Source organism: Rhincodon typus, chromosome 11, assembly GCF_021869965.1.
Source record: "Rhincodon typus isolate 14 chromosome 11, sRhiTyp1.1, whole genome shotgun sequence".
Lineage (NCBI taxonomy): Eukaryota > Metazoa > Chordata > Chondrichthyes > Orectolobiformes > Rhincodontidae > Rhincodon > Rhincodon typus.
In genome coordinates this window covers 59,391,181-59,414,304 of record NC_063342.1, presented here as the reverse complement: position 1 = coordinate 59,414,304, position 23,124 = coordinate 59,391,181, and the positions used below count along the sequence as shown (strand labels likewise).

At 40.5% G+C, this 23,124-nt stretch overlaps 1 long non-coding RNA gene across 1 annotated transcript in view; it reads left to right on the top strand.

Moving 5' to 3' along the window:
* Nucleotides 1-21,347, top strand: part of LOC125484354 — a 40,295-nt gene extending 18,948 nt beyond the window's left edge. Inside the window, exons 2-3 of the long non-coding RNA XR_007263159.1 lie at nt 17,147-17,267; nt 21,116-21,347. This is a non-coding gene — a long non-coding RNA (uncharacterized LOC125484354). The remainder of the gene's footprint in view (nt 1-17,146; nt 17,268-21,115) is intronic.
* The last annotated feature ends 1,777 nt before the right edge of the window (nt 21,348-23,124 follow it).

Genomic DNA, 23,124 nt, shown 5'->3' with positions numbered 1-23,124 from the left:
CATCTGCAATCCGACCCCACCACCAAAGACATTTTTCCCTCCCCACCCTTATCTGCTTTCCGGAGGGATCACTCTCTCCATGGACTCCCTTGTCCACTGCACACTCCCCTCCAGCCCCACCACACCCGACACTTTTCCCTGCAACCGCAGGAAGTGCTACACCTGCCCCCACACCTCCTCCCTCACCCCCATCCCAGGCCCCAAGAAGACTTTCCACATCAAGCAGATGTTCATCTGCACATCTGCTAATGTGGTATACTGCATCCACTGTACCCATTGTGGCCTCCTCTACATTTGGGAAACCAAGCGGAGGCTTGGGGACCGCTTTGCAGAACACCTACGCTCGGTTCGCAACAAACAACTGCACCTCCCAGTCGCGAACCATTTCAACTCCCCCTCCCATTCCTCAGATGACATGTCCATCCTGGGCCTCCTGCAGTGCCACAACGATGCCACCCGAAGGTTGCAGGAACAGCAACTCATATTCCGCTTGGGAACCCTGCAGCCCAATGGTATCATTGTGGATTTCACAAGCTTCAAAATCTCCTCTCCCCCTACTGCATCCCAAAACCAGCCCAGCTCGTCCCTGCCTCCCTAACCTGTTCTTCCTCCCACCTATCCCCTCCTCCCACCTCAAGCCGTACCCCCATTTCCTGCCTACTAACCTCATCCCGCCCTCTTGACCTGTCCGTCTTCCCTGGACTGACCTATCTCCTCCCTACCTCCCCACCTACAGTCACCTTTACTGGCTCCATCCCTGCCTCTTTGACCTGTCTGTTTCCTCTCCACCTATCTTTTCCTCTATCCATCTTTTATCCGCCTCCCCCTCTCTCCCTATTTATTTCAGAACCCCCTTCCCCTCCCCTATTTCTGATGAAGGGTCTAAGCCTGAAACGTCAGCCTTTCTGCTCCTCTGATGCTGCTTGGCCTGCTGTGTTCATCCAGCTCTACACCTTGTTATGTGTGATTATTTTCTTGCCTTAAGATGCCAATGCAAAATTAACTGGCCGTCAGCATGTACTTCAATATACACTGGGTACCTGTGAGGTAGTATTTGGTGTTTTAAATAAAATATCCAGTTCTAAAATTAGAGAGGTTTTTTATTTAAAAAAGGCAATTTTACTATACTGTTTATAATTTAATGTTAATTATTTACATGATGATGTAACTCTAGCTGAGAAGAAATGGAAGGTTGGAACATTCAGTATAATGGATTACAAATAAAAAGTATTGGAACTCCAGGGAGTCGGACAATAGCAACTCGTAGACAAGGTAGAGACTGATGCAGCAGACGCAGTAGGGATGATCTAAATAGTAGAACAACTTCAAGAGAGCAGAGACATGGGAACCGGAGGGGGCAGTGTCAGGCTTAAAAGCAGCACAGATCATTGGAAGTGGTAACCATAGCTCAAATCAGTAATGAATAAATTTATGCACGAACACCTATTACTTACATTGGTAGGCAGCTCCCAAAAATCTTGTTCAGACCAAAATTAATTCAAACAGGCCTCCAGGCCCTGTACTTAGTTAAAAGTTGCAATTTACACATTAAACTAAAGTGTCTCTGCTCATCTTTCTATTTCACCTTTGCCACCTTCTATATCAAAGACACAAGAACCATTCTTCTCCTGCAGTTCCTGACAGTTCACTAAACCAGAATTTATAACACAGTAAGGCTGAAGATCTCTGTCCATTGATCTATTTTAGAAAACAACATCATTGAGCAATCTCCACCTGCTCCTGCCAGCCATTACAGTAATGGTCAATCCACGGAGAAAGCTCATTTATGAATTGTTGGATTGTGCAGACTCCATCTTCTTGTGACTGTTTGTTTATTTAAAACTACTGACTGAATACTTACAGGCTATAAAAAGAATACGTCAACGTGACAGAAGTATGTGGGTGGTAAATCTAAGAAGAGTTCCCTCCTGTTAATGTATTTGCAGAAATGAGATAAGAAAACTAATTTTAAAAATGTTTCTGACTAATATTCACAGAGAACACTCCACTGCCCTTGAATATTTATATCAAATGTCAACTGATTAATTTGAAAAATTTCACATAATTGCCGATAAGAGCTGTGCATCATAGTAACAGTAATTTTCCCACTGGATAAGTTTAATGTCAATGTGGTTTCCTTGCTATCCCTTCTGAAAATGGATACTGTCTTTGGTGATGGCTGCCAAGTCATTGTCGGGTCTGTAATCTCTCAAATAATGGTAGAGTTCATGGAACGGCCTTTTAGTGCAGGCAATTGATTGTGCGATTTCCCCCATCCAGTAGGTTAACTGGTTTGAGAGCTTGAGTTGTGTGCAATCTGTGTCTGCCTGTCTTTTTAAAAAAAAAAACAAGGCTATTCATTTCCACTGGACAGGGGAATTGTTAATAAAAATACACTTGCTGCAGCTGATTGCAGATAAATGTTAAACTCCGAGGTCTCCTCTGTTCAGTGGTAGACACCATTCCAGGGTAATCAATTACAAATTACATGTGCATAGACTAGACAAAGAAATGGTAGGTAATATTCCCACAAGTACCACCAGCAACAAGAAAAAGCACAGGCATCCCCTACGTCTGCCAATTATGACGTCAATTTCATCATCAATTTAATTCAATTGCACCATCAACATCTTGGTGGCCACTGACCAGAAGCTAAGCAGGGTCAACCACATCAGAATTGTTGGACTAAAACAGGGAAAAGGCCATATATCCTGCGTGTCATTTCCTGACCACTCAACTTCTTGAATAAGTATGTGCCTTAAGTCAAGAGTGTGAAGGAATTCTCATTACTGGTCTGGATGTAATTAGCAGCAGCAGATCCAGGAAGCTCAGGTAATCTTCCACTGGACTCAATGTGTACTCTTTCATCAATGCACTATGACCACAGTTTCCTGGTTTGCAGTTTGCATCGCAGCTATTCACCAAGATTACTTCAAAGCACTTCCCAACCCTGTAATCATAAAGAACAAGAGCAGCAAGACAATTGGAACACCACCACCTTCAGGTTCCCCTCCAAAAAACACCTAGCTGACTTGTAAAAATATTATCATTCTTTCACTATTGTTCAATAACCAACTCAAAGTTATAGAAACAATACTATTGCAGGAACATAATTCTCACGAGAAACAATCTCACCTCATCTTCCCATGGCGCTAGAAATTGGCAATAAATGTGCTGCCCACATCTATGATCAAGTATTAAAAGAAGTCCAACAGCACCAGCCAGTGTGGCTTTTCATGTTATTATTTGCCTGGGCTCTCGTGATCCCTTTTTAGCACTTGTCAGCAAAATTCTGATTTTTTTTTTTCTGTTAGCATTAGGATTTTTAAATGACCACTCCATCTTCCTCCAGCAATAAATCAATGAATTTAGACAGATTGGGAAAGGATACACATTAATGGGCTCCCATGACTGCAAGAACAGAAAATGATTGGAGATCATAGTGTTCTAATTGCTTGCAGAAACATGGCACAAGGGACTAACTCAAACAAAATTAGACAGATATATCAGAACAGTATAAATGGATAAAACTATCGTAGCAATACTGCAGTTGACTATTTCAAATAATTGGTTGGATTTCATTGCCAGTTTAAAGCAGTTTTTTTTAATACATCAAGTCTAATGGGTAATATTTACCCCACCTCTGCAAATACACTGTTGGATCACCAGCACGCAGTGATTGTTTTCAAAAAAATCAAGTCTGGGCTACTTTTGGAAACCATTTCAGAAAGTTTCAATCGCTGTCTGCTCATCAAAAAACATTCTGGAAGAAAAGCTGTCAGTTGATTAATACGACTACTGGATATAGAAGGAAAACTTTCCTTGTTTCAAGGATGCAAACTACAGATGCTTTGTGACTTAATGCAGTCTTTTGTAAGGAGGGAAAGGTGGTGATGGTAGATCTGATGATTTACAATGGAAACATGAATCAAGCCCTTGAGAAATTCCAGAAGGAGATAAGATGTTACCATTCATCTGAGAATTTGAAAACTCAGATGGGTGCCAAAATAGTTTGGTTTTAAAAGCCTGGAGACAAATGAAATCTTTAAAAGAATTTGCCAATTAAAGTTTTCATTATGACCTAAAAACCGAATTGTGCCTGCATCAGATGATTCCAGTGCATACACCTCGCAAGGGGTTATAAATATGGTTTGTAGGATGATGTTTGTTTTGGGACTCTCTCCTTACTTGAAGGTAAAGTCAGGGGTTTGTGTGATTTGTCCTGAAGTCTATGGTAACAAGTCTGTGTGGCTTGATTGTTAGTAGTTAAAGGAGGACTTGATTGTTTGACTGGAAAGAAGGTGCAAGATGTTTTTAAAGACAATGATATCAGCCTGTGAGAAGAGCAGATAGATTATCAGTATCTAACGTCTTCAAAAGTGTTAAGAACATTGAACTGCAAAGTCTCGTGCTTTAAACAGTCCTTTACATCCGAGAAAACAAATAATGTTCAAAGTATTTATTTCCACTTTCCATGGTCTATTGGGTTTACTCCAGATATAAATAATCCAAGGCAGTTCTAACAATGGGATATCCCAATTTTATTTTAGTAGAGCAAATTGCATAAGTACTGCAAAAGTCTTAACTGTACAATGCTTACAATCACAAGTAAACCAGTTTACATGGATTTCTCCAAGGATCAGGCTGCCGTTGGTGAGCAGCTTATTCCTTTCCAGCTTCCAGTCAGTGATCAGATGATCTCCTGAGGTAGCTAACTGTGCTTGGAGGCAATTGTTCCATTAACCTTTCCATACAAACTGTGTGCTCGAACTCCGACACTGTCTAATCTTCAGCAAATGATCAGTTTAACTATTGGCAAACATCACAAACAGGTCATCTATTGTGGCAATTTGATTAATTGTTCATTAAGACTTGATTAATTGTTCTTGGAAAGAGACTTAGCTCTTGATCTTAACTTTTCAATCTCAGCCTCTGTTTGCTCATGTTATCAACTTTACATCATCCAATCAACCATAAGATATTTACACAGCACAATTCTGTGGACAATCATAAGTTCATCTGTTAAATAGTTCATATTATCACATCTGATTCACTGTGTCTGTTCTTAAACAAGTTTCCAATCTTTCAGAGTAGCTCTAACAGTTCAGTTCATTTGCTGAGTTTACAGCACTTAACCTAAATATATGCACATTCCTTTAGCAAGATACAAACACATTAGGAAGTGACCTTGCTAATCATTAGGTCATCACCAGGCCTCATATATATTCATTCTTTTCTTTTCAGTTCATTTTGCTTTGACTAATGCAGCAAATGTTAAGGTAATATCTGCAAAGTTGTGGCATCAAACATAGCTAATCAGCATATCTACCTTAATACAAAGTGGGAGATTTGTCTTGCCACAGGAATTAGCTTTGAGATTGGAAGGATTTCTAAGGTATTCCTGGAAACTCAGGTTGATCTGCCAGGTTCTGGTACAGAAAGGTAGTAAGGTGTTATGGTTCACACAAAAACAAATTGGGCTTAAGCTGGGTCTCAAGTTGATGAGGAGTTAAGATATGGTTACGCTAGAGGATGAATCTCCAGGGGAAAGCAATGAAACTGAAAGATAGTTTGTTTTTATTTTTTCAGAAGATGTGGGTGCCACTGGCTATTTATTGTCTATCCCTAATTTTCCCCAAGGGCTATTCAGAGTTATTGCTGTGGGTTATCACAACTTATTTAGGTGGTGCACTGGAAATCAAGCTGTTATTCACGTTGTCATCAGTAAAGTGAAAGATTTTAAAATGACTGTATAAAATTTCTCAACTTCCCTGATTTTTAGACCCAGGTTAATGGGAAGCAGGGTCCAGGTTTCTGTACTAACAAGATTTACTATTTATTGCAAGTTATAAACCATCATATAACACTACAAATTTAAAACTTGAACCTCCTTAAAAAGCCCCCTTACAGACACACAGACAGAGAGACAGACAAATAGATAGGAAAACATACGTTATAGGTGAAGGGAAGCTGGAAGGCAGTTGGGTGGTTCCTATTCACAGACTGAAGGTACTCAATAAAAACTGAAAAAACTGTGAATGCTGTAAGTCAGAAATAAAAACAGAAATTGCTGGAAAAGCTAGGCAAGTCTGGCAGTATCTGGACAGAAATCAGAGTTAATATTTTCGGTCGACTGACCCTTCCTTAGGACCTGATGATACTCATGCTGGTCAAAATGTGCCTGTTCAGTTGTCTTTCTACTGACGCTTCTATTGCCTTGCAAGAGGCAGAAGGCAGCTGGTTTACTCATAAAAGGTCTCAGTTAAAAGTCACGGCTTACAATAACAGCAGAAGGAAAGACAAAATAGTTTCCTTTAGGTCTGAAATGAGTTTTAACTGCAGAGGACAGAGAAATGGCTCCTGTGCTAATGGTGATTGAAAAACTTAACTGTGTCTTGTTCCCACCACCAAGCTGTTCAGTTACCTGAGAATGAATCACATGATTATTGGGAGGCAAAAAGCTTTTGGCATTGATAACTGCTCACTAGTCCATGGACTAATCAACATCCTATTGCCACCCAGCTGCATTTGTACACAGACCCTCTCAGTCCCAGTTCATTTGCAACCACTTCAATTACTGTTGGTTCAAACAGCTGCTTACACAATGCTTGCTATGAGTGTTGGGTTAGTGGCTTTACAAAACTTGCAGCAATCCTTTAACACACTGCCTTTAAAATAGCCCTATCTCCTTTCAGTTCACAATGTTAAAAAGCATAAAAATAAAAAAAGGCAGCTCCTTGCTAATTGAAGGCAAAAGTAGGCCAGACCAGATAATGACAGCAGATTTCTTTCCTTCCACTTCATTAGCCCCAAGATTAAAAGTTGCCAGTTCAGAATGGAGTCTGTTCTAATTGCTCCTCCGTCCTCCTCTGTTGCTTGCATAAAAATGGTTTCTAGCCTCTTTCAGTTCCAAAGAAGAGTTTGATTGGACGCAAAATGTTTCTCTTCACAGATGATGCCAAGCCTGCTGATTTTTTTTCCAGCGCTGTTTCTATTTGAGATATGGAGTTTGATGGGACAGTTTGTAGGCTGATAGCTATGTACAAACAGATGCCTAGTGCATGGGCTACCTTCTTCTAGGAACTCCTAAGGTAAAAAGTAATCTAGCTCCAAAACAACACAGGATACGGTGTCATTCCTGGAGGCCATCCTTCCCAGCCTGAAATTCTGTGGTCAAGTCCATAATAGTACTTGCAGAGCTGAACCGAGTACTGTATCTGGCAGCAGAGGTTTCAGCTTCCTTCATACTGCAGGCATAAGCAACACCTCATCTTACTGCTGCTGTGGAAACTCACTCTGAAGTTATGAAATTCACATTGTTGCCATGGTAGCACAGCGTGGTTCCCGTAGGTTCTAACTGTTGCCATCATCGTTACTGATACCAGTACTCAAAGGTATCAGCAGCGTCTCAAATCAATGATCCAATAGGTAAGTCAGATCACTAAGGCATTCTCTAGGGGCTGTCAGTGGTTGCAGGAAACACGAACCTCGTTTTCTCTCTCAGAAGGACAGCACTCATGCTTCTACCACTAATACTCTACAGATGCTTTAGTCATTGCCTTCCAGCCAGTTAACCCAAACTGCAGTTGCCCTTTCATTCAGAGAGAGAATCAGGCCGAACGCTCCAAGATTATCCAGCAAGACCACCAATAGTCTCTTTCAGTAAGACACAGAAGCTTTCCACCAGCTAAGTTGTAGATGTTGAGGTAGCCATGAACAGGACCTCTAAACCAGGCTCGCTCACTAGAAATATAGGTACATAGAGAATACACAATGGCAAATAGTTCAGTTTTGTCTGCACTACTGGGTATGTTGCAAGATAAAGTTGTTATGGAATGATCTTTAGTGTTGTCTTTTATTTCTTGACTTTGGCCATGACAATATGATGATGCTTTGCAGCAGATAAATGGGCAGGTAGGGAATTGTGGAGCAATGGGATGTACAGCACATAAAAGGTCCTGGGTGTGTCCTTCCATGTTGTCATTGCCCTCATCATTCTGCTGCTCTTCTGTCTCTTTGCAATGTACTCCTGAAGGCCTAATAAACAACAGTCACATGCTCAATGCTGCTAGATTGGGAAGGATAGAGCAGACCACCATGAATTTGAAGACACGTTGCAATGAGTATTGGAAGATTCCTGGATTGGTTTAAACAGTGGAACTGTTCTTTCAGAATGTTGATGGTCAACACCCCTGCACTAAGAGCCACCAGAAACATCACAGAACAATCCAGAAGTGACCAGGCAGCATAGGGAAGTCACAGTCAAGGTTAATAAGGTAAATAAAATAGATAATTCTTCTCACTTAACAAGCCTTAAGCAGCTAACCTCTTATTTGTTGAAGTGGCCCAATGATGGTGGGTGTGTTTGATTCATGTAAGCTGAATGTATTTTGTCCATTACTGGGGTAACTTGAAGTGAACAATGTGACTGGCTGTGTATTGTCACACAACAATTGCATCTTCATGCTCATGGGTGAGTTATATCACTTTAAAATGTGGTACGAGCAGTTGTTGGCCCTCTGAACTGCTGGAAATTCTACTAGCTTGGCGAAGCCATGTTGTTTGGTCTGGTAAAAAGATATGAAATCCATTCTCTGCACACATAGACCATTCATCAGGCCCTTGATGCAGCAATGCATGAGGAACTTGGATCTATTTGCAATGGTGATGCTCGAGGCTGGAATGTAAAAATTGAGGGAGAAGTTGGTCTTCAATCTTGGTACTAAATCCTCATCCTTAAATTGTGGACCTAGTTTGAGAAGGAGTCTCATTTCAATGAATACTTCCGTGATGAAATGCATCCAACTCAGACATTGCTTCTGCCAGAGGTGAAGGGAGGAGAAATGCCTGACGATCCTCAATGAATGCAGCCTTCTATTGAGAAGCATCTTCCCCCTTCTGCACACAGCTTCACCTCTGTTTTCTCTCATTCTTGTCTCCATCATGCAGCCTGAAGGGACTGAAAGCAGGGTCTTCTGATGGGCTCTTCAGTTCCTCTGGCTGCCTAGAAAAGTTGAGCTCCACTCCTTTCTGAATCTAAAAACTTCCAGGCTCCTCCAAGCACACTTCATACAGGATCATTACAGCATTAAAGTAGACTATTTGGTCCATCAACTCCACATTGTTTCTCTGTAGAGCAATCCAATCCCATTTCTCTGCTCTATCCATTCGTCTTGTAAGGCTATATCCCCCAACTATGCACCCAACTTCCTTTAGATATTATTGATCACTTCTCTTTACACCAAACCAAGAGTTCCATGCCATTATCATTTGCTTTATAGAAATGTTTTTCTGCACAGCACCATGCACTTCTTGCACAGAACCTTAAAAAGTGGTGCCTTTTTAGTTCTTGTCCTCAGTTAATTTCCACATTATCTAAAGGTTTCACAGCTTTTTACATTTCTAACAACCCTCCCATCAATTTCCTTTCTCCCAAGGGCAATAACCTAACCTTCTGGTTGAAATCCGTCAATCCAGGAACCACTCTGATGAATCTTACCTGCATCCTCTCAGTTTTTCGTCATTCCTGTGGTGTGGTGACCAGAGTCAGAGGCAATACTCTAGCAGAGGCCCTTTACAGAAATGCAGCATAACTGTCCCACTTTTGCACTCAATACTTCCATAATCCTGCATGTCAGGGTAAACACTCCTTTTAATGCATTCTGTCACGAAAGATCTATGAACACCCGGACCCTCTTGCCCTGCACACTCTTTACGTCTGTGCCATTAAGTTTATGTTGGGCCTCCCTATCCCTTCTGTTAAGTGCCTCGCTGTACATTTCTTTGTCTTAAAACGTTTCTGCCACTTGACAGCTCATTCTACTGATGTGAGCATGACAAGTTGCAATTGTTTGATACGATCTTCACCATTTGCCAATCCAAGTCTGAACTTTAAATTCACATGAATCACGCTGAAGCGGGGTGGGTGAGGTCTCTTGTGAAAGTAAATAATGTTCAGTTAATAGCAATTGAAAATAGGTGCTGAAAAGCATCTAAGGTTGCATGTAAAAGCACTTCTGGATATAAACAAAGAACAAACATCTGAGGTCCAAAATCAATTTTAGTGCCAAATCAACATTAGGTCATATTAGCTGTCATGATCAATACTACCTCACATAATGCAATAACAGTGCACCATACAGGAAGCAATCTGCCTGAAACATTTGGAGTTTTCAGCTTCTGTAGCATTCACATTACTGATGCTACAGAATTACGTTTTGTGACCGAAGTGTGATGGAACTAACCTGTGGGATAGCAATGGCACACAATTTTACCTGTAAAATCAGGGGAATCCCTTTGGACACTTATGAACAAGTACCATATACCTAAGTACTGGTTTTGGCATCCAAGAATACTGACTGCAGCAGACACAATGCATGCAATGCTTGTCACGTACAATTGGATTAAGAGGAGAATGAACAGTCACATTGAATACTTCTAATTGGATACATGCAAAACTTTTCAAGAGAGATCAACGATTGAGGATGAGGATCATCTCGGCAAGAATAAAACAGTGACTAGTGAAAACTGATGTTCTGTTATCATAAAAATCACCAAATCTTGATTATCTAATATTAACTTAAAATTATGTTACACTTAAAATGTTAAGTATAAAAAACATCAAATGGACCCATGTAATAATGTTAAATTTAGTTCGGCATTTGATTGAATTGTACAATTTAATTCAAAATATAAACCTTTAGTTTCTCATGGACTTTGACCTCTCTCGGGCTGACTTCGCTAAGTGCTTAGCTCCCTACCATGTCAACTGATGCTGACAGCAATATCCATATTATTGATTGCATCTGGATCGCTCTGCTCAATCAGCTGCTGCTGGAGTGCAATTTCCAACGGGCATTTGAACTGCTGTATTGTGTTTCCAAGATGAGGAATGTTGTGAAAATACACAAAGGGCTGGGCATTCACGTCTCAATAAAGGACCATCCAGCGGTAGTACCTAAAGCCAAAATTGGCCAATGTGGTCACACCTCCTTCACCCTCCTCAGCCAATTTCATGAGTGGGGAAGTGGGCCTGGAACCCACCTACTCCTGTTGAGGAGGCAATGAAGACCATTGAGAGCTCATCTGTGATAAGGTTTTCTTATAACATTGATGGAGGTCACTTGATTTTAGCAGCTGTCAAATCTTACACCAGCCACGTGGAAGCAAAAAACATTGATTGGAGGTGGAAAGAGTTTAAAGGCAAGAAAAACATTCACACCTCGTTTACAGCTCTGCATGCAATGCTGGAACATGAGTTCCATGTTCATTAATGTGAATCATGAAATTGAGCAGAAAATACGTGCTAAGTGGTGTGTTTACCAGATTGTGAACGTTGCCAGTTAGCGGATGTAAAGAAATCAACATTGCAAACGGGGAGAAGCTTTCAGAAAAGTTAAATTTTATCTAATGGATCAAAAGGTGGAGTGCATTTCACACTATAAATAGTTGTTGGATTTTGTATTCTTCACATGATCATTAATTAGATTTGTGACACTTATAATGGCCAAATCCCTTTTTGTAATGTTGAAAGAATAGCCCAGTATAATTACATAAAAGAAATGAGAATTTTTTTTTTCAGTTAAACCCCTAATGGGATACCAATGTTAAAGTTTATTTGTTTACTTGGGATGTTTTAAATACTTTAGGTAACAAATCCAACTGCACAATGCATTTACAAGTCATTGACTTTGTTTATGCACATGGTGTGAAGAGTCTGTTTATTTATTTGGGTCGTGTTAAGGGCTAATTTATGGCTTTCAATTTTAGATATTTTCTAACCAACCTGTTAAAAATTCAGAGATTGTAGAGCTGATGAGATTTTATTCAGAAAGTCGGCAATGAGTGAATGAGATGACAGTGAAGGAGTTAACGTAGTTAGAATGTCAACTTGTTTACAGATGAACAACTGATTGCATTGGAAGCCCTGCCATGTTTTTTTTGGAAACAATAGTAGGCTTTCTGGCCTGCCTCAATTTCTGCCTTAAGGCTGCCATTGGAGATTTCAGGCCTGCCTCAACTTAAGGAAAATCCTGGAAATTCTTGCCTCTTGGCAAACTCAATTTATAGACAGGAACAAAACAGGAGGTTAATTCTATCTTTTCTGATGAAGGGTCTAGGCCCGAAACGTCAGCCTCTCTGCTCCTATGATGCTGCTTGGCCTGCTGTGTTCATCCAGCCCTGCACCTTGTTGTCTCGGATTCTCCAGCATCTGCAGTTCCTACTATCTCTGGTTAATTCTATCTCCTAATTTTTAACTCCAACATGATATTCCACCTCAAGTTCTTGGTCTCCTACTTATTCAGTGGGGAAGAAAATGGTGACTGAGATCATGGGTATCTTAATACTGTACTGAGGTGCCACAACACATTTCTGGACACTTTGACGTACTTAGCAAAGAATCATAAAGGATAGTCTTCAAGGTCTGGATCATAAAATGGCAGACAGAGTAGGTTCCTCTGATGTGCGGACACCACCAGTTGTGATGTAGCAAATGACTGGCACCATATGAGGAACAGGATCATGTGGTCTGAAACAACTGCAATGTTCTGACAAGGAGATTACAATGTTGCTTAGGGAATGTGGGGCTATGGGCTGGCACAGTAGGCAATGATTCTCACAAGCACCACCTCAACATCAGCATTTCAACAAAGGCTAGAAGGCAGATAGTTTTGTCATTGCTCTGCACATACACACCTACATGTGAAGTTCACTTGTTTCAGTGGCACTATTCCACCTGTGATGGCAAAACCTGCCAATCAGTTAAGATGGGCTGAAATTTGCATTCTTTTGGCTAAGTGTGAATAACGTTGAGTTTCTTACCACAATACCGAGCGATTTTCACAACACATCTTATCAATGCACCTCATTAACTCCCTAATCCGTTTCTATGGTGTCCTTTTCATCTGATTGTAGCCTCACTGTACCACACTTCATTTCCAGAACAACTCATCATGTTGGAATATCTTGGAATTGACAGGCATTCTGGTGCTGGTGATGCATTTAAAGCCTGTTGAGCATCCAGAGAAGCACCAATTGAGAGCTAACTTGCACCATTATTGACATTTGCAATGACCATCCAGATAAGACGTAACTGGTGCCCCACATTCTAGCAAGAACCTGGAGGTTCTACAGGACAAGGTGATGCACAGGCAGAACATCCTCGTCCCCCGGACCAGCAGCAGACACCAAGACCACACCGTGCCAAACTGGTCTGAGCTTTCCACGAATGAGGTTAGTGCAGTTGCAGCCATCTGGACATCACTGCAGGAAAAGAATGTTGATGACCTTCTTCACTCCACTCTGTCTCTGCTGCTGGACCAACCTTACACAAAATCCCATTCTCTATCACTCTCACTATTGCCTGTAACATTTTCTCCCACTCCTCCCACCCGCCCCAACCCTGACACCACTAACCTGCATGCTCTGTGCTGTCCATTCACTCACTGGGGATGCCTCTCCATCTGCACTAAGACCTATGACACCCACTTTCATCATGTACTCATTCGTGGGATGTGAGCATTGCTGGCTGGTCCAGGATTTATTGCCCATCCCAGTTGACCTTGTGTGTGGAAGTGATCTGTCAAGCTTCTTGAATATTGCGAGAGCTGCACTCATCTATTCAAGCGGGGAGTATTCCATCTCTCTGTTTTGTGCATTGCAGATGATGGTCATCTGCTTTAATACATGCCTGTCTTTCTTTCCAATTAAAAAGCAATAAGGCAGAAAATCGTGGAATAGGCTGCCCAACATTTGGCTCATCACCTCAATGTGAAGAACAGCCTGACTCTGACCACTGTGAGCAGCTGACTGACCATGTCCAAACCGCTGCAAAGGTATTGGATGCTGTCCTTGATTTACCGTGCCAGGAACTACTGAGCAAAAGTCATCTCCCTTGACTTGACTAGGGACTGCTGACAAGCATGATAAACTTCCTGGCTTTGTGTCTGCACTAAATGACGAGACAAGGCCGAAGTGATACGAGTCTAATCTCAGTTTGAGGAGGAAAGGTGCAAAAGGGTCAGGCAAAGCAACGTAAAGCAGTGATGTTGTGAGCATCCAGCTAGGTTCAAAATGGGTGCTACGACAGTGAGTGAATAGGCCAGAGATACAACATAGTTCAGTAAGTGAGCTAAGTGCATGCCCTTGAGCACAGTGTCCTTGCTGTGTTATTACAATGAGAGTTGCCATTTTGGCCTGATGCACAGTAGCATCCTGTACACAGATCAGAGATGTGCCATAAGGATTCTTAGAGGCTGGCACATGTCAGATGCCAATGCCTGTGGATGTGGGGTGATGTGGCTAGTGTTCATACACCCTGTTCTGAGATGTTGATGCTTGACACCATTTGGATGTCCTTTGAACCTAGTGGCAAACTGAAGTCATCAGGTACTCACTCTGACTTCCAATGTATAGGTTGTTAGTTCCATTGGGCAAAACAAGATGTTGAATATTAATGAGGCGTTCAACTCTTAAGGCATTCACCTAGAAAAATTCCCCTTAATTGGCAACTTGCGGTTGTTGAGAAAGAAACTTGTTCATAAAAGATGCAACAAATTGGTCAGTATTGAGGTAGACTTCACCATAATTCTCATACAAATGTGCCATAAATCTCACCATTATCTCATGTTGCTCAGATCCCTGTAAGATCCCTGTCTTTCTGAACTACTCCCAAATCTAGCTGAAATGTTTTTCTCTTCATTTTGGTGTTTTTATTCCCAATATTTTAAATTCACTACTTCCAAGTGCTTAAGACTGAGATGGCACTCGGTGCAGTATCTCATTATTGACAATGTTTTACATGGACAGTTCCACATTGTTTGGATTTAAATGTCCAGATAGTACCAGTCCTAACCCATTCAGTACAGATTTAGATTTTTAGTCTAAATTTTAATTTTATTGAATTTACCAATGGAAGAAAAGAGAGTTTAAAAATTATAACTCAAAGCTACTATTTAACCAATATGGTTAAGATAATCAAATAAAACTCTGGTAATTTAGTTAAAAGTCTTCCTATATGCAACATGCATTATCACTGGAAACTACTTCTGTTTAACAAGAGTGTGCACTTTCGATTATTTAAGTATAAGTGCTGTCTCAATCACAAAATGGATTTAGGTTGTCATTTCTTAGATTGATCTGCAACAACAATTTGGAGGTTCGGTAGTTTTAAGCAAGATTTTTTTTTCTAGGAAATTACTTGTTAGAATATTTTACACTTAAGCAGAAGAATTGCAGAGGCAGTTCTGCAAAGGTGTGCCCCTTTACTTGATGTGACAAAAGCATTTAATAATCACATAAATTTGAACAAATATTTGATCATGACTATGAAAGATCACAATCTTTTTGTCTGTTAATTCAAAGAGCCAAGTCATCCCTTTTGAAAGATCAATTCAGAATAACGGCATAATACACAGTTAGAACATCAATGGTAAATACTTTTTCCCAGCTGATGATTCTTCAAGTTTTCTCACTTCCCAGATGACTTTTGATTTAGAAGACCACAATAACTCTGATCTGGAAATACACAGTATAGGTTGAGGGCGAGACTGACCTGGTATTGTGTATATATTTGCAATAAAAAAGTAATGAGAATTTAAATTCATTTAGATTAGGAACAACAACACAAGATTTTTTTTCTTACAAAGATACTTTGTATGCTAATTAAAATAAACACAGTGGCTACAGGCATTTGTCCATATCTGCTTATTCATGGATCATGAATTTACCTAATCACACCAAAAAAGAGTTACTAAATCTGCAGGCAAAACTCCCTTATCTGTGACCATCTTGCTCTTGCTCTCTGACCTGTTCCGGTATGAAGCTCTTACCTTCAACCCTCCACTAGCAAGGGTGTAGGTGCTCGAGAGGATGAACAGTTTGAGGACATCCGAAAGACAGGTAGAGGAGGACGGTGCATCATTGGGGGAAGAGTGGCTGGGATGGAGGCATGTCTATAATGCTCTCCCACTCCCACACCCAGTAAGCATCCATAACCTCCCCCAACAGCTCCCTGCCCTGGTATGCTGAACTTCCCACCTTTATCGGTAAGTTACAACATACTACAATTGTTTTTTAATGTTTTATTCTATTAACATTAACTTTTATTTCAGATGGTTTAGAGTTTATTATTTTAACCCAAAAAATAATCTTGGGGTCCAGGAACCTGACCCTATTTTTACCCTAAGTTATTAAGCTCTGCACTCGTGAATTTAACACTTGCAGGGGTTTTCAGGAATGAATCCTTACAGAAATGAAGGAATGACTGTACATACTCAATGTAAATTATAGTTTGCTACACCATGCATACTTAACCAAGGCACCCTGTAAATTTCAGTTGTATCATTAGATCAGGTTAAGAGATTTCGGTGAGGTGTTTGAAATCCTAATCGTTTTAGGTAGAGTAAATAAGGAGAAACTGTTTCCAGTTGTTAAAGTTTTGATAACTAGGTGCTTTTGCTTGCAATGTGGTTTGCACAACCAACAGAAAGAAAAACATTTCACACAATAAGTGGATGGGATTTGAAATGCACTGTTTCATGCAATAGGGAGAACAGATTCAATAGGAGCCTCCAAAACAGAATTGGCTAAATATTTAAAAAGCATAGATTGCAGAAACGTGTTTGAAGAAATAGAGTGGATCAAACTGAATTGCTGCTCAAGAAGTGGGTGCAAATTCGATAAGCCAAATTACCTCCATCTGTGCCGTGCTGTTCTGATTTCATCATTTGCTCCCAGTTTGTGTTGCAAATTCCAATCAAAAGGAAGCTATTCCTGGTGAAGTCTACCCTATACAGCAGCTGCTTCTAATGTGATGCTAATACAGCAATCTTGCTCAGACAACATACTGGTGTTGAAAGAGCAGCATTGCTATAGTAAAATAATTACCCAACAGACTAACACTCAGACAATGGATAGGATTTTTCCCATGGATAAAGGAGACAGGAGCTGTCTCTTTTCATATCAGAAATCTGCCATCGATGGGAAACTGTCTGAAATTAAAATCTTCGTAGGGGTGAACACTTAACCAATTTGGAGTTGATTTTCTCTCCGAGTATAGCTGGCATGGGCCTACTAGGCATGTGTCAGAAACCAGAGGCAGCTGTCATGGAGATAATTTCTGTCAAAATCAATTTCTGCACCACAGGGACTCAAGCTGGGATTGTGGAGCTAGATGTCTGGCATGTTGAGAGTGTCTGAGGTGCAGGTCCCAAAAGACTCGGAGGGCCATGTAATGCAGAGTGCAGCAAACCATCACAAGGACTGAGGTATGATGATACTATGGGTTTAAGAGGTGTATTTTGTGCTTTTATTTTGAAGAGAGATGTTGAGCCTTAGGTAATCAGCTTTCTCTCCAAGCCGATAAAGCAGACAGCTTGTGAGACCTTTGTTTTTTTAAAATGTTGGAAAAGTAGAAGCAACATGAGGGGGTGGTATCAGGCTCCCACAGAAACAGGATTTTCATTTAGCTTTCAGTATTTCCTGGGGGTTTTGAGGCTGGTTGTTGAAGCTGCTACATCCTCCCTCCTTTCTGTTGCAGCTTCCTGCTGCCGTAATTGCATGTGAAATAATCTGTTTGACTGAATTTGCCTTTGCCAAGGGTGTTTATGGATTGCTGTTGGGAGTTACTGTTTGGTAGTTAAGTTATTTATAATTCTGTTATGTTTTCAGAGTTAAAGTTAGATCAATTCTTCTTACTCTTGTTTGCATTTTAACTGTAAAGTAAGAAAAGTGGTTTTTCTTAAAGCTGAGTCGTCTAACCAATCAAATTACATCTGGAACACAGAACCTGACACTTGTCTTTAAATAAGATAAAAAGTATGGTCTAGGCAATCTCCTTGATATATTTAAAAGGGGTTTTATCTGGTCTGTAACAACAGAGTGACTATGGGATGCTGTCAGACCAGTCCGGGCACAAGATCAAAGTTCCTCCTGAGCCTGTAATGTACCGTCAGTTGTTAATCTGATGTGTTGTCCACCTTCTGTTGAGAAGGTATTTTCCATGTGAGTAATGCATTGGTGTGCAGCCACCTCCAGATGCTGCACACTTAACACATCGCTCGGATGCCTCTGAGGATTCTGCATGGACAAAGGACCATCTGCCCCAAGAATTTCAGTCTCCTTTGACACTAGTTCTGAGGCATGTCCAGGTAGCTTCGCTTCTGATGTCAATCCTGCACTCAATAGTGGTTTCATCTTCTTTGTACCCTTTTGTCCCTCTCCTCTAGCCTTCTGATCCCAGCACACTGGTCCTGCTTCCAGCCTTTGGGAAAATCAGTGATGCCAAAACCAGAAGATGGACATGGCACTGACGCCATTTTTTTTCGTGGTACCCACCTCCGTTGCAACTCCAAACATCCAACAAAAAGAAAACCAATGTGTTCCCCAATCACCCCAACATGTTACCAAGTAAACATATGCATTTACTTTAATTATTTCTTTTGTTCCAAATGTAGTCAAAAGGGAAAGAATCCAGTTCCACACTTTCACTATGAAGAACAAAACAGCTGATTTTAAGGGAGAAGAAAATGCAAGTTGTTATTCCGATAGATCTCCAAAAGTTGCCAAAAAATATCCACAGCTAGACTCGAGTGACAATGCATTTTAGGAATCTTACACCCAAGTACAGCAAGGGACCAGTTTAGAAAGAGTTCTAAAGCATGAATCTCTGAAACACTTACATTTTGTTATGTTTATATTGGCAAAGAAGAAATTGGTTTCCCAAACTCGTACCACACACTGGTGAATGCAAACAAATCACTAGAAAAATTACCCAAATCTAATTTAGGAAAGCATTGGTTTACTGAGGCAAGTAGAAGCCATTCGCAAAGGTGATCACTGAAAGGATTTCACAGCAACTTTTTCAGGATTCCAATTGTCAAGTGTACTAAAATAATGATGTCTCAATAGGGCATTTAGGATTATGATTTCCAGCATCAGAACAGATTGCAGAATTATAACAAACATATAAAAATAGGCTTCAGTCTAAGAAGATGCAAACCTCTTAATGAATGCTGAAGTGAATCATCTACACTTTTGTATAAATACTAGGTCAATGCCATTTTGTTTTCAGAGTGCAGAATAACCAAGTTGTAATTATCTTTGAGTAACATAAAATACCAAGCACTAGGACAGAAATCTTTACATTAACCAATATGAAAATTGATTCCTCTTTGTTACATTAATCATTTGAGGTGAATGAACTTGTACAAAAATATTACTTTGTTTCTTCACTAGAACCTTCAACTGTTTTGCACTCCTGTACACTTTTCAAATGACCAGACTCTACCAAGATTCTCAAACAGAATAGATATAGGGTGCAAAGAACAAATGTACAGAGTTACTACTAACAATATCAGATTTACTGCAGGTACTTGCGTGGCTTTAGTATAACTGATCTCCTTTGCAAACAGATCTCATCTCGCTTTACTGCACAACATCCAAACATACAACATGACTCAACAGTCAGGACTATGAAACACATCAATGTATGAAATGGATACTAAGGGATTAATTTTGACCTTTTCTGTCAGATTGGCTGCCTATTTTACGTTAAATCTGACATTTATTTTCAACTGATTTCTTGTCAGTTTCTGGCCAATAGGTTAGATTACCATTACCCTTGTGTATCTCATGTCTGTCTCTTACTGTCTGGAAGACAGACTAATATGTATTTTAACAAGGCGAGATAGCTGTAAACCATTTACTCTGTGATAAATGAATGAGGACAAACAAAGAAGAGAATTTCAATCCATTCTGTAATTTCAAAAAAGATTTGGTGCCTTTCAGAACCTCAAGATGTTCCAATGCACATTACACGCAATTAAGTGCTATTAGAGGTAGATTCACCATTGAGAACAGGAGAAGTGGCATCTCATTTGTGCACAGTATGCTCTCACAACCAATGTAATAACGACTAGACAATCCAATGTTTGGTGCTGGCTGAGACAGAAACCATGTGCAGCCGTTCTGCTCTTAATGAATAATGTAATAGGATCTTAATAATCATCAATTTCCTCATAACACAGGAAGTAACAAAGTATACTTGGGGTAGAGCCCTCTGAAAAAAACACAGGAGCAAAAAACCAAGCAGGATGAAGCAAACGTTCAAAGATTCTAGTAAAAAAGCAAAGGGTAGCACCGTGGCTCGGTGTTTAGCACTGCTGCCTCAGCACCAGGGACCAGGATCAATTCCACCCTTGGATAACTGTCTGTGTGGAATTTGCACGTTCTCCCTGTGTCTTGGTGGGTTTACTCCAGGTGCTCCGGTTTCCTCCCACGGTCCAAAGATGTGCAGGTTAGGTGGATTAGCCATGCTAAATTGCCCATAGTGTCCAGGGGTGTGTAGGCTGGGTGGCTCAGACATGGGAAATGTGGGGTTACAGGGATAGGGTAGGGGTGTGGGTGTGGATGGGATACTGTTTCGAGGGTCCATGTAGACTCAATGGGCTGAATGGCCAGCTTCCACACTGTAGGGCTTCTGCGATGATTCAAAATACTGAAGCTGGGTCATTGACCTGAAACATTAACTCTTTCTCTCCATAAATGCTGCCTGATCTGCTGAATATTTCTGGTATATTCTATTTTATTTCAGGCAAAGGTATCATTTCTAATTAGCTAATGCATTTTTGTAAATTTGATCAAATACAAGCTTTGCAGCTTTGTCATTTAAATTTTCTTCTAATCTCTTAGCTGTAATTTTAGTTTTATGATGCTTCTTTAAACAGATCATCTGTATTTTTTATTGGGCGGGAATGGCAGAAGGGAAACTAATGACGGCAGATTTTGTTTTGCTAATGTTTGGGGCTACAGAAATATTGCATGCTTGTATTTGTCTGACTTTTCATTTCTATTTTCCTGTGACCATCGTTTTATTTTACATTTTCTAAAGCTGGTTAGTAATTTTCTCAAACTGTGGCTTTCTTGCAATCACTTTACTGCGTCTTAATTCACTGAATTGGAAAAGAACATCTGTTTCTAAGCCATGCTTCCAAAACAATATCACTGTCTTTTCCACATTATCAAGGATTCACTTTGCAAATCGGTCCTGCAAGTCCACAGAAAAAGAACCATAAAGATCTTGATCTTCAGTTAAACAGTTTTAATTTGTTCATAGATTTTCGGCTTCTTTGCTGTCCAACGTCTCCCCAGGTGGTGGCACAACAGTATAGTCCAGTTATGAGGCAGCCCAGGACCAGCAAACAAGTGAAGCGACTCTCGTTATTGGGGGAACAGAAGTTAATGGAATTTAAACTCTGGCAAACTTCTTTCTTGAAAGACTGCAAGCAAACATCAGAGCTCCTGGTTACATCAGCATGTGGGAAAACGTTCCTCCAGCAGTAATTGAGTATAAAGTGTTACTGCCTTTATCTTTGTGTGGATTTTTTTCATGTACAATCCAGAAGCTGCAAACAAACCTGCTATTGATCTGGCCACCAGTGGATGTGCGGGTGGTATTATTTAGGTCCCTTCACACAAAGTTTCCAGTTAAAGAGTTGGAATAAAAGCAAAGTTGCCATAGTCCCCAGAGGATTGCTTTCTCATTAGAGAGACACGACTGCTTGTGAATTTAACCTTCAGGTCACCACACCTCAGGCAAGGGGTTGGTTGAGAAGAAGATGGGACCTTAATGGTAACCTCAGTCAGTGTGGGAACTCAACCTGCACTGTTGGTGTCACTCTGCATGACTAACCAGCCAGCCAACTGAGTTAACTCTCCCAGAAAAGAGGTAGAATAAGGATAGGTTCTTAGTGCCTGTTTGTGCACAGCATGAACTTCTGTTTCGAGATTGCATCCCCTTATGTGGACTCAAAGGCTTTGATTTCATACAACATGTCAATTGTGATGATTCAGAAACAGTGATTCTGCTTAATGGAAGCCCACCAGATTATGTGGACTAGTAGAGCTATTTTGCTTGAGTACAATATTTTAAAGTGAGACTTACTTTGATTGTGGGCAACTGAGAATACGGGCAGGTATAAACTGCACGATTTTATAATGCTACATTTAAAAATTTTGATGAAAATAAGCTTTATGGGAAGAAGAATTTCTGTTACAAATAAAGCAAGAGGAAACATCCAGATGCATTGTCGGTCTGTGCGCACAGAAATGGCCAGATCCATTAGTGCCAACATTCCTCAGTATTACAACCATGTTCTGAAGTCATAGAGTCATTGAAATGCACAGCATAGAAACAGACCCTTCAGTCCAACTTGTCCATGCCAACCAGATATCCTAAATTAATCTCGTCCCATTTTCCAGTATTTGGCCCATATCCCTCTAAATCCTTTCCTATTCAAGAACCCATCCAGATGCCTTTTTAAAATGTTGTAATTGTACCAGCCTCCACCACTTCCTCTGGCAGTTCATTCCATACATGCACCATCCTCTGTGTGGAAAAAAAGTTGCCCCTTTGGTCCCTTTTAAATCTTTCCCTTCTCTTGCCTTAACTCATAAGGCTAGTCAAGATTGGCCTAACTCATGGCTTGATCAATCCTTGATATATCTGTTGTATCTGCACTAAATTCTCATTCCTTCATTACCATTACTTTGTGTCAGTCATTGCATAACTCAAACTTAAGGCTATGTCACTTGGCACCAGCTGCTCTCTTTACTGTTGCTTCCTGTATCTCACTACCTCACTATCATCTTTGAAACACCAGTAGCACTATTCTATATCACATCAAAATATTCAAAACTCTCATGTTCCAACACTTATTTTGTGTCGGCCAAGTCCTCAGCCATTAATAGACAGCATACAGCCACAGGTGATTGACTATTTGTACACTGTACCTGCATGAAGAACAGGTAATGGACACGTTTGCTTGAAGCAATCAACAAGAGGACTCCCATGGAGTAAAGCAGCAGAACGTGTATCTGGATTTAATGTGTTTTTCTCTCCGTTGTTCTTAAATGTCGTCTTTACAAACAATATGAAAAATTGTTGCTGCTCCCAGAAACCAATCATCTGACACTTACCCATCCCGCTAAATACTAACCCTTGAACCACTAGGGTTTAAGCTCCAAAACTCCAATCAATCCTTCAGAAGCAGAATGTGAAAATAAGCAGGACAACACCACACAACACTCGAGCTTATAGTTACAGACAATAACTGAGAATGTGTC